Source organism: Nyctibius grandis, chromosome 4 (assembly GCF_013368605.1).
Source record: "Nyctibius grandis isolate bNycGra1 chromosome 4, bNycGra1.pri, whole genome shotgun sequence".
NCBI lineage: Eukaryota > Metazoa > Chordata > Aves > Nyctibiiformes > Nyctibiidae > Nyctibius > Nyctibius grandis.
The window spans coordinates 33,089,708-33,104,219 of record NC_090661.1 but is presented as its reverse complement, the minus strand read 5'-3'; the positions used below and the strand labels follow the sequence as shown (position 1 = coordinate 33,104,219).

The following is a 14,512-nucleotide window of genomic DNA, read 5'->3' as shown; positions in this document are numbered from 1 at the left end:
AATAACCTTGTGCTTTAACTGAAGGGAAGCATGCTGATTTTATTAAACACAAAGGTACAACACAGCTCTGAGAATCTTAACTATTCCCAAAGGTGCTCAGCTCCCAAAGTCTGAACAAGAATCAACATTTAAAATATATACAACAAAACTCGTAGCATCTAAAGACAGGCTACATAAAGAAGTCTATCAAAAGAGACATGCATACTGGAGAGCTTTACTAGAAGCTCATATTAATCTGCCACTGAAATTTCACAAAGGCTTGTCAAAGAGGAGGGTTGTCCAAAACAGGAAATATTTCAAAACTATACAATCTAAACTAAACAGTACAAAAAAGTATTTTGGCAGTTTCCAACTGGATTGTGTTTGATAACTTGTGGCAATTCAAGAAGAAAGCACCTTCCTTACTGGCACATGACAGTATCTGCAAAAATTAGTAGTTTACAGGACAGGTATCTTTTCAGTCATCAGAAGGCAGCATGATTAAACAATTATCTAAACTGATGCTATCAAGTTTTGAAAGAATAAAGGACTCCTGTTGCATGTAGATAAGCATAAGAAGGAGTATCACCGGTGAAAGGGGACCCAAAAATCTATTCTGCAATGCTTTCCTACTGTATAGCTATTTTCACATGCATCTACCTGTGCTGGTTTGGGCTGGGATAGAGTTAATTTTCTTCATAGTAGCAGTATGGAGCTCTGTTTTGGATTTGTGCTGAAAACAGTGTTGATAGCACAGGGATGTTTTCGTTATCGCTGAGCCGTGCTTACACAGAGTCAAGGCCTTTTCTGGTTCTCACACCACCCCACCAGTGAGTGGGCTGGGGGTGCACAAGAAGCTGGGAGGGGACACAGCCAGGACAGCTGACCCGAGCTGACCAAAGGGATATTCCACACCATATGGTGTCATGCTCAGCATATAAAGCTGGGGGAAGAAGAAGGAAAGGGGTGATGGCATTTGTCTTCCCAAGTAACCATTACACATGATGGAGCCCTGCTGTCCTGGGGATGGCTGAACACCTGCCTGCCCATGGGAAGTAGCGAATGAATTCCTTGTTCTGCTTTGCTTATGGGTGCGGCTTTTGCTTTAGCTATTAAGCTGTCTCTATCTCAGCCCACGAGTTTTCTCACTTTTACCCTTCTGAATCTCTCCCCCATTCCACCGGGGGGAAGTGAGCGAGTGGCGGTGTGGGGCTTAGATGCCAGCCGGGGCTGAACCACGACACCACCTCACATATGACTAAACAAAACCTAACCTTTTTGCTTCATCACTGACATGAAAATTCTTACAACAGTATCACCCCAGAATAAACGGCTACATTAGTTGTAGGCCAAAGACCTGTATGTAGCTACATTTTAAATTAATCTTAGTGCTGAGAATAAGACCAAACTGACAGTCCTTCTATCGATTAGGTGCAGCACAGGCTGCAAAGTTACACAGCTCCTTCAGATCGCCGGGGCTATGCTGTACAGTGAGGATTGAGGCAAGCACCTAGTTCTGCTCCCAGATGAAGCCAACCTCTTTCATTCGAACTGGCTGAGTCTTTTTAATTTCTTATTTTATTTCTTTTTTTTCTTTTTAGCCACCTGGACTCTGCCCACCTAACTTCATGGAGACATCACATAAAGATGGTAAACTACTTCCAGCTTTTACTAAACGGAAATCCATATGAACTGGCAATCTAAAAACCAAAAAGGCTTTTCTCCCAATTCAAATGTACTAAATAGTCAATCATTGGAGACTACAATGAAATGTAATCAGATCAGACCAGCACCACTTTTCCTGCTTGTCTCAAATAGCCCAAAGGATACTGAAAATTAGCTGTTTAAAGTAAGATCAGTGTAGTCCATTAAATCTACTGATTCACCTTCTAAATCAGCTAAACTGCCTCTTAAAAGTATGGGACTGACAGAAGCTGTAAATTCAAGAAAAAAATACAGCTATGCAGACAGGCACAGTGAACAACAACAAAAAAATGTTCAACTGTTTGACACACACTTGACTTCTCAGACTTCTGTTAAACAGCTTGCCTGGTGCAAAGGTACCAATAAGGATGTAAAGAGACCTTCACTTCTTAATTGCTGATTCAAATGCCTGGCTTGATATTAAGTAAAAGCCATAATCCTCTGTCAGCCTTAAAATAAAATAAAATATAAAGAAGATTTTGAATTCTACTCTTGCAAGATAGTCTTCATACCACACTAAACAAACTGAAATCTGCAGAAATTCATTTAGAGCTATTGCTGTTCAAGCTGAGTTAATTCAAGGTGGGTCACTTACAAAAAATGTTTGGCTTTAGTCTCTGTTCCCCACATGTGAAAGGAGGGATAAGAAAATCCTGTTTACTCTACGTCTTGATGCAATAAATTCTGTGATGAGCACCACAGAAAGAAATTGCTCTAATTCAGAGAGACAAGTATTTCCCATCGTTATAGTAAGCAAACCCATTTGCAGATAAAAGATGAGCCAGGGAAGAATATCTTCATGGCTGAAAGATGCAGTGAAAGCACTTCATTAAACCAGTCTGTTTTTGCAGGGGTGCCAAAGCAGCTTGAAGACCACAAAAGATATAATGAGGAACTCTATGTAATGACATATAGACACAGAGGTACAGAATTAAGGCTAACACTGAATCTGCTGTCTTGTGTGTGACTGAAAATCTTAACTTTATCGCCACACTGATATGGCCTTATTGGTTTTTTTACAACGCTTTCCCAGAGCCACCTTTCTGACATCTCATTTTCTTAATATAAACTTAGTGTTACTTACTTTGCTTAGGATGTGACATAATTTAATATCTGTGATTAGTGATTTAACATTCTGTGATTTAATAGCCTGTGATTAGTGATTTAATCCTTAGATTAAAATGAAGTATTTTTTCCAACTAGAGAATGTTTAGGTTTTTATCCTATTAGTGTACAAGCAAGTCAGCAAGCAGCATGCTATAGCCAGAATAAGGTGGTTTTGTTCATTAAGGGAAGAAATGTGGGATGTTTTTTTTTTTTGCATGTAAGCACCCAGAGTACTGCTTCTCTTTTTGGCTTTGCTGAAGACTGGCAAAAATTGCAGTGATGAAACCAACAGAGGTTTTGTTGCTAACTTCAGTGGGATCCAGTACCATTCATCTATGGCACAATGAATTAACCTATGGTGAACTGGTTTAAGAGACTCTTTCCCCATAGGTTATTTTCCCTTTAATTATGCCAATTCAGCACTACGCAGGGCTGTGCCACAATCAGAAAAATTAAACAGATTAGGAAAACAAACATATACTGTTTATGAATGAATCCTATTTAAGCATAAGACTATGCAAACCCTTGAACTGGCACAGCTGAAGGAATCATTGCGTGGAGAGAGAACAGAAGCATCTTTAGGTGGCTATGTTGTAGAAGATGTGTATCAAGGAACTGCACCACCAATTTGTGCATCATTTTCCCAATTTGAAGAATGAGAACAGGACTTGTCTCCATCTCATAGGTGTCACAGAGTTTAATTAATGTTCGCAGAGTGCTCTCATGGTTTTGTGTGAAGATGCTATAGTGGTACAAATTACTCAGGAAACCAAACAATTATAGCACTCGGTTAAAACTACACGGTTACACAGCCTTGAATTTTCAAAATAACAGAAAATAACATTAGGCAGATAGACTTCCATCTAGGAATTAGGGTTTGCCATGATTTCCTCCTAACCGACATGCAGTTTCCCTTCTTAAAATGAATAATGCCTTAAAAACCACTTCAAATCTCAGAGGATAACCCATTTATGCATTACACCTGCAGATCACCCAAGATGGACTTCTCATTCCAAAGTATTCACAAGCTCTATGGGTAAAGTCAAGAGAACTCATGCATGGGGTCGTTTACTTTCAGCTTACCTTCTTTTCTTGAGCAAAAATGAAACTCTGAAACATCCAACATACAAAGAATAGCATGAGTGCAATAGTATACCTTCAGATCAAACATTCAAAATTCAGTAAATTCCACTTTTAATTAAGCAATGAAGTATATTTAGGAGAGTTTTCATTTCCCTTGTACATGGAAGCTTTATCAAGGTATGGTTAATGAGCCCTAAAAAGAGAAGTGCTGATTATTAAGGTTTATCACTAAATTTACAACTTGGGAGACCTAGCCAAGTTAATAGGACCAAGGAATTTCCCAGCTTTGAGTGCCTGATCTTGCCAACTTCATATCATATTAAACTTTGTAAAGGTATGTCCTAGTTACCGCAGCAGAACCCTCTAAAAGAGGAGAAGCCATGGACAGACTTTTGGGATGTTTGCAGGCTCCTTTTCAACTATATAAAGGTGAGCTTGGCTGAAGGTGGTATGTGATCTACAGCACAGGAATGCAGTAAGAGAAAAAAACGATAGTCCTGTGGCTGGTAAGAAAAGCATATGGATCTCCACAGCATGTCCCTGTCTGGAGCCCACAAAAGCCTGCCGACACCACAGAAAAGGTTTATTTCAAACATCTTGCTAGGACTTGCATACTTGGAAGTGTGGACAATTTTTTCACTCTGTGTATATAAAATTTGGCACAGTATGTCCTTCTAATAATAATTAAAAGATACTCTAATCAAAAAAGAAAAAGAGGTGTACTAGGATCAAAATATATTAGACCCATGAGTCACACATGGTGTTTTTCCTTCTGAAGAGATCTGAAAAATAAGCTTTTACAGGTTTCTTATGTGAGAGGAAAATCTGTGATCAGTATCACAGGGAAGGGCTAAGAGATTACCACAAGAAATGATCAGTTGCCACCATGGAACTACTAACAGTAGTGTGTAGGCATAAGAAAAGAAACAACTAGAGAAGGTTTATGACAATAATGTCAAATTAAACTTAAATCCAGGTCATTAAATAAGTACCTTAAAGTAACCACGCTCCTCCAAACCAGCAGTCAACCTTATTAAATAGTCGATCACTCTGAACTGGTGAGTTAAATCTGCTGTCTCTCACATGCTGATGCCTCTATCCTGGCTTTGGTTAGTTCAGGTAACATTCACACAGAGTTAATGTAGTTTAGGACTTTTGTTTCTTATCTACACTTTCCTGCTGATTTTCCACTCATCTCTCTTCCAGAACTCTTTCCACTCATCTCTCTTCCTGTCAATTTATATGCTGAAAAAGAATGCTTTTCTCTGTGTAGAAACTATGGTTTTGGCTAAATGTTATCAGAGCAACTTCAGTCCTTTCAGCCATAAATAGTTTTATCAGTGACATCAATGGCTACTGTTTGATTTGTGCTGTTGGGTAAATTTCTCATAGGAAAAAAAATCCCTCCTGTTTCTTCTCTGTGGCTACCATCCCCTGTCTATTTGATGAGGACAGTAATACAGGTGTTAGTCCCCTGCTATACTGCCAATTACGGTAAAGCTACTTCTCAGCAATACTGCTGAATGTACAGTGAACAAATAACTCACGAATAAATCTACCTTTCATTCTATCATCAGAACCAACAGGCCTTCAAAATCAAATCAGAAAGACTTGTATCTGAAAAGGATCAAGGCACCTACCTAATTTTTACAAGAATGAAGAGGAAGTTTTAGAAGGTAAGGTCTGGGGTCTTTCTACGGTTGGAAGGTATTTTGGTTTTGAACTGCATCGTGCTTAAAGACTCTTTCTTCATTTTCATGTTAGAGCTGTAATATGGCACAGCGGGACACTGGCTGTCCAATGACTTGCTAGGAAGATGTCATGAACAAGATAAAGTATTATATATTGAATTGCCAACAGCATTTCCCTTAGCCTCTCAACTTCTCAGTGAAGTCTCCCAGCTACACTTGGCCAAAACTGAAGTCTTATCAGATGTATGATGAATTCAGGGATTGAAATAGGGAACTTTCTCATTCCATTTTTAAAAGTTTGATTATTTAGTTAAAAAGTGTGCAAATTCCGTGGTCAGTCTCCACCATCATCTTGCATCTCATTTCTCCATTTGATCAGCAAGCCTCTTAGGACAGCGACCCACTCTCTGACAGTAACGTGCTACTGCAAAGTACATTTGTACAGCGTAGTCTGAGCATTAAATATAGATGGGTAACAGTAATTTGAGAAGCAAAGAACATGCAAGAATTGTATAACAATCTTTTGCAGTATTTCAAATTTAGCCTGAGTGTCCATGTGGGCATCATCTGGAAGCACACTGGCAGTCACAGAGTATTCCAGACAGTGTTTATGAAATTGGAAAAAAAAAAAAAAAAAAAAAGAAAAAAAAGCTAAGCAAAACAAATGAGGATATTCTTGCAAAAAGCTACTTTGCCTGGTTGCTGAGACAAGAGCTTCCTTCAAAACTATCTGGTTTGCTGTATTCTCTTCAGAGGCAGTCAATGAGAGGAATGTATACAGCCTCAGCCGTGTAGCTAAATTCCCCTGCACTGTACTAAAGTTACTTCAGAGATATTTCATACCAAAGACCTAGCAATTCCCCACTGGGGGCCCATTAGTATGACAGAAGTCCTTAACATTTCCACCTAGTCAGCTGCATAAGAAAATGTTCCCAATACTGCCTGGTAGAAGCTAGCAGTATCCTTTAGGACAATAAATGAAAGAATTCGGCCATGCTGTGTGGGTGCCACTTTCCCTACTCAAACTTTATTTTTGTGACTGAGACAACACACAGTGTTGGCCCTAACATTGCAAGAGTGGTCGGTTCCTCTGGGATAAAAAAAAAGTGTACAGGGAGCTCAAGCAGGTACAAAGGATTCTATTTTGGAGAGAGAAGAAAGGGTGAAGAGAAGAAATTATTTATAACAGGCATTTGTACATCCTGATCATGTTTGCTGTCTGATTGCACTGTTAACTGCCTTACTGCCTTACTTCATTTTCCATCTATGAGAAATCAGTGTTTTCTTATGGGATAAGAAAAGTGCAAATGCAACACACATGAAAGAAACAGCTCACAGTTGAGGAAAATCCTGTGCAAAGAGATATGTTATAAACATGAACAGGAAAGACTATTTACTAAATACGAATTCTAGAAATAAGACCAGTAAAAAGCAATGCCCTGTGAACTTTCCTCTGGAGGCTAAGTATCTCTCTTCCTGCAAGAAGGCTTTTCCACCAGAACTCTTGCTGTGCCATACCCATCACCAAATTCCACCTTGTGTTTCTCTGATCACATTTTGAACTATGGCACACAAGACTTTTGAGATGTCAAGAAGAAAAGGAGAAAACTATAGCTTGGCTATGCACTGAACATCTACTCAGAATAAAATGCCTAGCACAAACCATTTTAACTAAAATCCTTTCCCTGTCTTACCCATGGCAGTTTCCATTAATGATAAACAAACACCACTTTGTCCTTCTCTACAAAACATGAAGGGATGAAGACTCACAGTGAAATAAAAACTCTCAAGACCATTTTACATGTGTCTAAATTGAAATGCAAGAAACTCCACTTGTCCCAGACACAACCTGGATGACATTCAGAATCTAACGGCTAGGCTGGACAATGCACCAACAAAGAAGAGAGCATGAAAGGGTTGCAGTGATTAAAAGGGGAAAAAACAATATCTCAACCTCATTTAGTGTCACAACAGTCACTAAGGAGGGATTTTTTCCTAACATCTTTCTCATCTCTCAAACAGCTCAAGGTATTTAGCCACTAGTACCTTCACAGATGCTGAAGTAAATCAATTCAATACACTAATCTGTTAATTCTTAAACAACAACAAAATCAGTAATCCTCTAGTGCTGATAATCACAGAATCACAGAATGGTTAGGGTTGGAAAGGACCTCTGGAGATCATCTAGTCCAACAGCCTGCCAAAGCAGGTTCCCCTAGAGCACATTGCACAGGGTCGCATCTAGGCAGGCTCTGAATATCTCCAGAGAAGGAGACTCCACAGCCTCTCTGGAGAGCCTGTTCCAGTGCTCTGTCACCCTCAAAGTAAAGAAGTTCCTCCTCCTATTTAGATGGAACTTCCTGTGTTTCAGTTTGTGCCCATTGCCCCGTGTCCTGTCACTGGGTACCACTGAGAAGAGTCTGGCCCCATCCTCTCAACACCCGCCCTTAAGGTATTTGTAAGCATTGATAAGATCCCCCCTCAGTCTTCTCTTCTCCAGGCTAAACAGACCCAGCTCCCTCAGCCTCTCCTCGTAGGAGAGATGCTCCAGTCCTCTTATCATCTTCGTAGCCCTCCACTGGACTCTCTCCAGTAGTTACTTGTCTTTCTTGAACTGGAGAGCCCAGAACTGCACACAGTACTCCAGGTGTGGCCTCACTAGGGCAGTGTAGAGGGGAAGGATAACTTCCCTTGACCTGCTGGCCACACTCTTCCTAATGCACCCCAGGATACCATTGGCCTTATTGGCCACAAGGGCACATTGTTGGCTCATGGTGAACTTGTCCATCAGGACTCCCAGGTCCTTTTCCACAGAGCTGCTTTCCAGCAGGTCAACCCCCAGCCTGTACTGGTACATGGGGTTATTCCTTCCTAGGTGCAGGACCCTACACTTGCCTTTGTTGGACTTCATTAGGTTCCTCTCTGCCCAACTCTCTAGCCTGTTCAGGTCATGCTGAATGGCAGCACAGCCTTCTGGTGTATCAGACACACCTCCCAGTTTTGTGTCATCAGCAAACTTGCTGAGGGTACACTCTGTCCCTTCATCCAGGTCACTGATGAATAACTTGAACAAAACTGGACCCAGTACTGACCCCTGGGGAACACCGCTAGCTACAGGCCTCCAACTAGACTCTGCACCACTGCATAATGGCAGTAACAAGATACTTGCAGATTTGAACTACTGGCATTCAGGAATTACCTTCCTTCAGGAGTAGTCCTCATCACACACTTCAATGCATCTATTTAATACTATAAATTAGTATGTTACTACACTGTTCCTTCCTGAATGTTTCATCCATTCTGGGGTGCATTAAGAAGAGTGTGTCCAGCAGATCGAGGGAAGTCCTCCTTCCCCTCTACTCTACCCCAGTGAGACCTCACCTGGAGTACTGCGTTCAGTTCTGGGCTTCCCAGTTCAAGAGGGACAGAGATCTACTGGAGAGAGTCCAACGAAGGGCTACGAGGATGATTAAGGGACTGGAACACCTGCCTTATGAGGAAAGGTTGAGAGACCTGGAGCTTTTTAGTCTGGAGAAGAGAAGACTGAGAGGGGATCTGATTAATGTGTATAAATATATGAGGGCTGGGTGTCAAGAGGAAAGGGTCAACCTCTTTTCACTTGTGCCTTGCAATAGGACAAGGGGCAATGGATGCAAGCTAGAGCACAGGAAGTTCAACCTCAACATGAGGAAGAACTTCTTGACTGTAAGGGTTACAGAGCACTGGAACAGGCTCTCCAGAGAGGTTGTGAAGTCTCCTTCTCTGGAGACTTTCAAGACCCGTCTGGATGCGTTCCTGTGTAACCTGCCCTAGATTAGTCCTGCTCTGGCAGCGGGGTTGGACTCGATGACCTCCAGACGTCCCTTCCAACCCCTAACATTCTATGATTCTGTGATTCTGTTGGCACTACAATCCCCAAAGTTAAGTCAAAAGAGCATTAAGTTGCTTGAATCTTTTTGTAATTCTCAGGATAAACAATTACACAACTTTTGTCCACAGTTAATGTTGACCTTTTAAGATTTATCAAATTATGAGGAACAAAAACTGCTCACTATTCATATACTTTAAGTCAAGAAAGCAGCATTCTCTAGACTGACTGTTTGCAGACCAGCATATTCCCTCACTTATCCCATGCTGAGTCCAATAGCTTGCAACTAGTTGAAGGAAAACTTTTTAAAGTTTTACAGTTTTGATATTCTGAAACACAGAGAACCCATTTTTTCTTGCTGTTGTGTTCAAATGATGTTCCCATCTATTAATAACAGACCTGACTTCTAATTTTAGTATCTTTGCTGTAATAAAAAAAAAATCTTCAATAGCTAGCACTTTCTTCTTATGAAGGTATTTATATACAACTAACATTCTTTTTGGTACCTTTAAAAAGATTTAAATCTTTCAGTTTCTTTTAAGGCATTTTCTTGAGCCCCAAGTTAATATATTCAGCCTGTTCTGCAACCTATCCCATTTTAAAGCCCTGTTCAAAATGTGGACAACAGAAGGAGATCCAGTATTTCAGTACTAGACTCATCAGTGCCACACTCAGAAGTAAAATCACCTCTTCTTACCACTTACTACTCCTGCTTATATTCATAAAGGCTGAATTAGCTCTTTGTGCCACCGCATCACAGTAGATCAATCTGAATTATTTATTCACTGACTCCTAAATCTTTTCCAGAGTTGCTGCTTTCCATAATGCAGCCCACTCTGGCCTGTATTTCCAGTTTTTTAAACAAATAACTTCGGTTACTTTAAAAAGTACTTTGCTGATTTAAGGGGCCCAGCTTACCAAGTAATACGAACAGCTCTCTGTCCCTGCCTTGCCATACTTTTATGAGGCTGGAGCACCTCTCCTGTGCAGACAGGCTGAGAGAGTTGGGGTTGTTCAGCCTGGAGAAGAGAAGGCTGTGGGGAGACCTTATAGAAGCCTTCCAGTACCTGAAGGGGGCCTACAGGAAAGCAGGAAAGGCACTTTTTACAAGGGCATGTAGTGATAGGATCAGGGGGAACGGTTTTAAACTGAAAGAGGGTAGATTTAGATTAGATAGTAAGAAGAAATTCTTCACTGTGAGGGTGGTAAGACATTGGAACAGGTTGCCCAGAGAAGTTGTGGATGCGCCCTCCCTGGCAGTGTTCAAGGCCAGGTTGGATGGGGCTTTGAGCAACTTGCTCTGGTGGAAGGTGTCCCTACCCATGGCAGGGAGGTTGGAACTAGATGATCTTTAAGGTGCCTTCCAACCCAAACCATTCTATGATTCTATTTCAATACTTTCGTGTCACTTGCACATCAATAATGATTTTACAATTTCTTCTGTATCACTGAAAAAAGTGTTCAGTATTGCCCAGATATGTACCAAACTCATAGAACACTTAAAATATCATCTTCCTTGCCCGTGATGATTCCCAAAGAACCATCATTTCTAGACTGAGATTTTCAGAAGCCACTGAAGTCTTCCAAGCATTTTCTTGGAACTTGGCTATAAACCATGAGAGCCTAATAGATATTAAATAACATCTTGTTTGGTTATTCGGAGGTTTGGAAGTACAACCCTTGCCTCTCCTGATTTGAATACAAAGGAATTTTTTTCTAAAAGAAATACAAATATATTTTTTGAATGTTACTACTTTGCCAATGTGGTTATTCATGATTTTACACCCTCATTATTTTATTCTTAGTTTGCTGCAACACCATCCTCTTACCCCTGTCCTTGTCAGCTTACTTATCAAACAACTCTCTGATGTCCTCAGTGTCTTTTATCAATCTTCTCTGCTTTATAACTTCTCATTTACTGTTTCCATAGCAATCCTTCACATTTTTTATTTATTGTAATATTTTTTTCCTCTGCCTTCAATTGCCATTGGTTCCCACTGGATATCACATATTTGATTCAAACTCAACTGATTTTTCCATTGTAAAATATTAATAAATTCTTCTTAAAGATGTTTTTATTTGCTTGAAAAACCCTGAACAACAATTGTTTATTTTTGGGTCTGATGTAACTGACTGAGGCCAGATTTTTCAGTGTGACTAGACCATTAATTTCACAGAAGTACAGAAACCAAGTGCTACAATAAGGAATGTTAATTTGAGATTGCATTTAAACCGACGCAAAGTAACGTACTGTGATTGTTAAACATCCATGAGAATGTTTTTCACTCATCACATTAATCAGTTTTTTATCACTCTCCTTCAAACAGTATTTTTGTGCTTTCAAATAAAATATTCTAGGCTTTTGTCACAGGTCAAACACTTGACATATTTTACAGTGTGTTCTACAAGGCCCAACTCAGCAGCAGAACTACATTCACATTAGTACCAGTGTCACTAGTGGACAGAGCAATGATTTATAAGGCAAAGGGGAACAGAACTAATTGGCCATATGAGGACACGTAAGTGTGTGAGAGGAATGCATAAACAATGGAGAACACATGCAAAGGTAGCTTGCTCCTCTGGCACGTCCCAAGGCACAAGATAAATGGCATTATTAACAGATCTGAGATATAAGAAATACAGTACAAATTACACATGCAAATTCTTTCTTCTTCAAAAGAGTATCCTGGCCAGAAATACTCCCTATATGAAATAAAGTAAATTTTGTATAGTTTGAGAAGATATAATTTAGTAAATTAGAAGGTAAGAAAATGTCTTTGTGTTAACTGCCTCCCAGTAAATTGATTAAATCTGTGATTACAACTTTTTTCATCACCACCACCACACTGGAGACAAAATGCAGACTTCAACATGTTTGAAATATCAGAAATGTCTTTATCTTTTGCGATATGCCCATAAAAGTGTATGCTTACAGCCGAAATGATGACATTCTAAAAGAATTCAGTATGTATTCAATATGTACATTTCTGTAAGTACAATAAGATATTTTTAAAAGTCTTAGGGAGGGCCAATGGACATTTGCATGCATCAGGCAACCATGCTTCAAAAGAGCTGGCTTGGTATTCTCAGTAACAGCTGCAGATACAATGCTAATAATATTGTAAAACATTAGCAATGTTTTGTTTGATATGAAAGGCTTTACATATCAAAACAGCAACATTTTTTTTAACTGCCCTCGATCTCTTATCATACCATATTCACTAACAGCCACCAATGTAATCCTCCAATGTGACCTATATATAGAATTAAAAGATGTTCTTAAGAGCCATATCTTGGACAAGTAAAAAAATAAAGAAAGAGAAAAAAACACCACCCAAAACCCCCTAGCCTGGAACACATGGAGTCCACAGAAAACTATTCTCCTAAATGTCAGCTGTAACTTAGTGACTGGTTAGATTTTGTCCACCAAAATACAGAGGTACATTGACTAAAATTGTCACACACTCAGTGTGGAGCCTGCAAAGTATGTGCATGACTGCTGGTAGTTCCAAAAGTTTCACTGAAGCAAGAAATTAATATGCCTAGTGCCCATAATGAAGTACATATTGAGATTAGAGTTCTAAACAATAGTCTGAATCTATTTTCATTATATGGAAATGCAAATCCATTTGTTTTGTTGAACTGATCTGCCCTCTATAATACCCAAACACTACTTTGGAAGAATTTCGGCCTGGGAACTCTGTCCAGTTTAGAGTAAGAAAAAAATAAGATTGCTTCTGTCATTTCTGTCCATCAGGAAGGTGCCTCATTACCCAAGCAGGCTTGTTATATGTTGTTATGCCAGTTGGATTTTATTACTACTGATTTATCCATAAAGCTAATGCAATTATGGCCACTTAAATATTATCCTTCAACTATTTACTTATCTTCTGGAGAGAAAGCAAGTCCTATCTGAATACAGATCAGTTGATTTTGAGGTTAGGTAGTGAGTTAAACAGAGAGATGTGGTTCTTTTTACTGCTTGTGGTTCTTCCACATAAATAAATCAGAGCAGCCTTACAGTATATTCTATGGCAAGTGAGAGACACAATAATCCCAGAGGCAATCAGAACTTAATGGATTTGTATGTTTCGAGTTTCCATGGCAGCTCTCCATATGCACTCAGGGATCAAATCTTTTTCTTCCCTACACCATAAAACACAGTTCTTCGCAGAAGGGGGACAGCCCAAAACTGTTCACAATCACAATAATGGTAAAACACCATCACAAACCTGGCAGGTGGGCACATGTTCTGTGAAAACAGGCATGTAAAAATACAAAAGGTAAGTTTTATTTTTATTTCAGACAAATCACAAAAGAGTAATATAACGAAAGGTTTTATTAGCAAGACCGTGTACTGCCATTTGGACACCTAAGTATGAGAGCTATAGGTGCAATCAAGCTCTTCAAAGGCTTGTGACAGGAATGTGGTACGGGAAGAAAGAGAAAACCTGTGTTCCGCATAAAGACCACAGAGATAGATAAAGTGTAGCTGGATATTTGATTCAAGTAATTTTAAAACATTAAAAACTATCTTAAATAGCTTTATCCATTGTTTCTGGCTACAGGGAGGCTTTTTCCAGTTTTCCTAACATGGCTTTTTGCAGGCCTGAAGACTTATGAAACTCTGGATATTAAACTGGCCAAAACAGACATTTTAGAGCTCAGTAATGTTTGAAGAAAATGCATTGTTGAGGAAAGAGTGAAATATTTCTCTATAAATTTTTCTGAAACAGTGAAAAAGGAACACCAGTTGTTTGAAAGATACACATAAGTTTTAGAAGCAAAAAATAACAGAAAGCACGTCAAGCACATTGTTCTGTAATTTGGTCTAAAGATCATCAAACTCATGCAGCAGAAGTGTTGACATATACGTATACACATTCCATCTAAGGCCAACATCAGCTCTACATTTATAGACTAGGTTAACCACAGAAATAGCGGAATTTATTTGTACCACTGTACTTGGCACCTGGACATCAAAGTAAAGCTGTGTTCAGAAAGAAGCACTGCATGTTCAAAAACCTTTCTTTACATAAAACCTTGTTTTTATTTGACATCAGTGAGTCAAAGGCAGATG

General features: G+C 39.4%; 1 protein-coding gene across 2 annotated transcripts in view; it reads right to left on the bottom strand.

Annotated features, from left to right (window-relative positions):
- Positions 1-14,512, bottom strand: part of COX16 (cytochrome c oxidase assembly factor COX16) — a 58,057-nt gene that overhangs the window by 1,949 nt on the left and 41,596 nt on the right. The window lies entirely within an intron of this gene.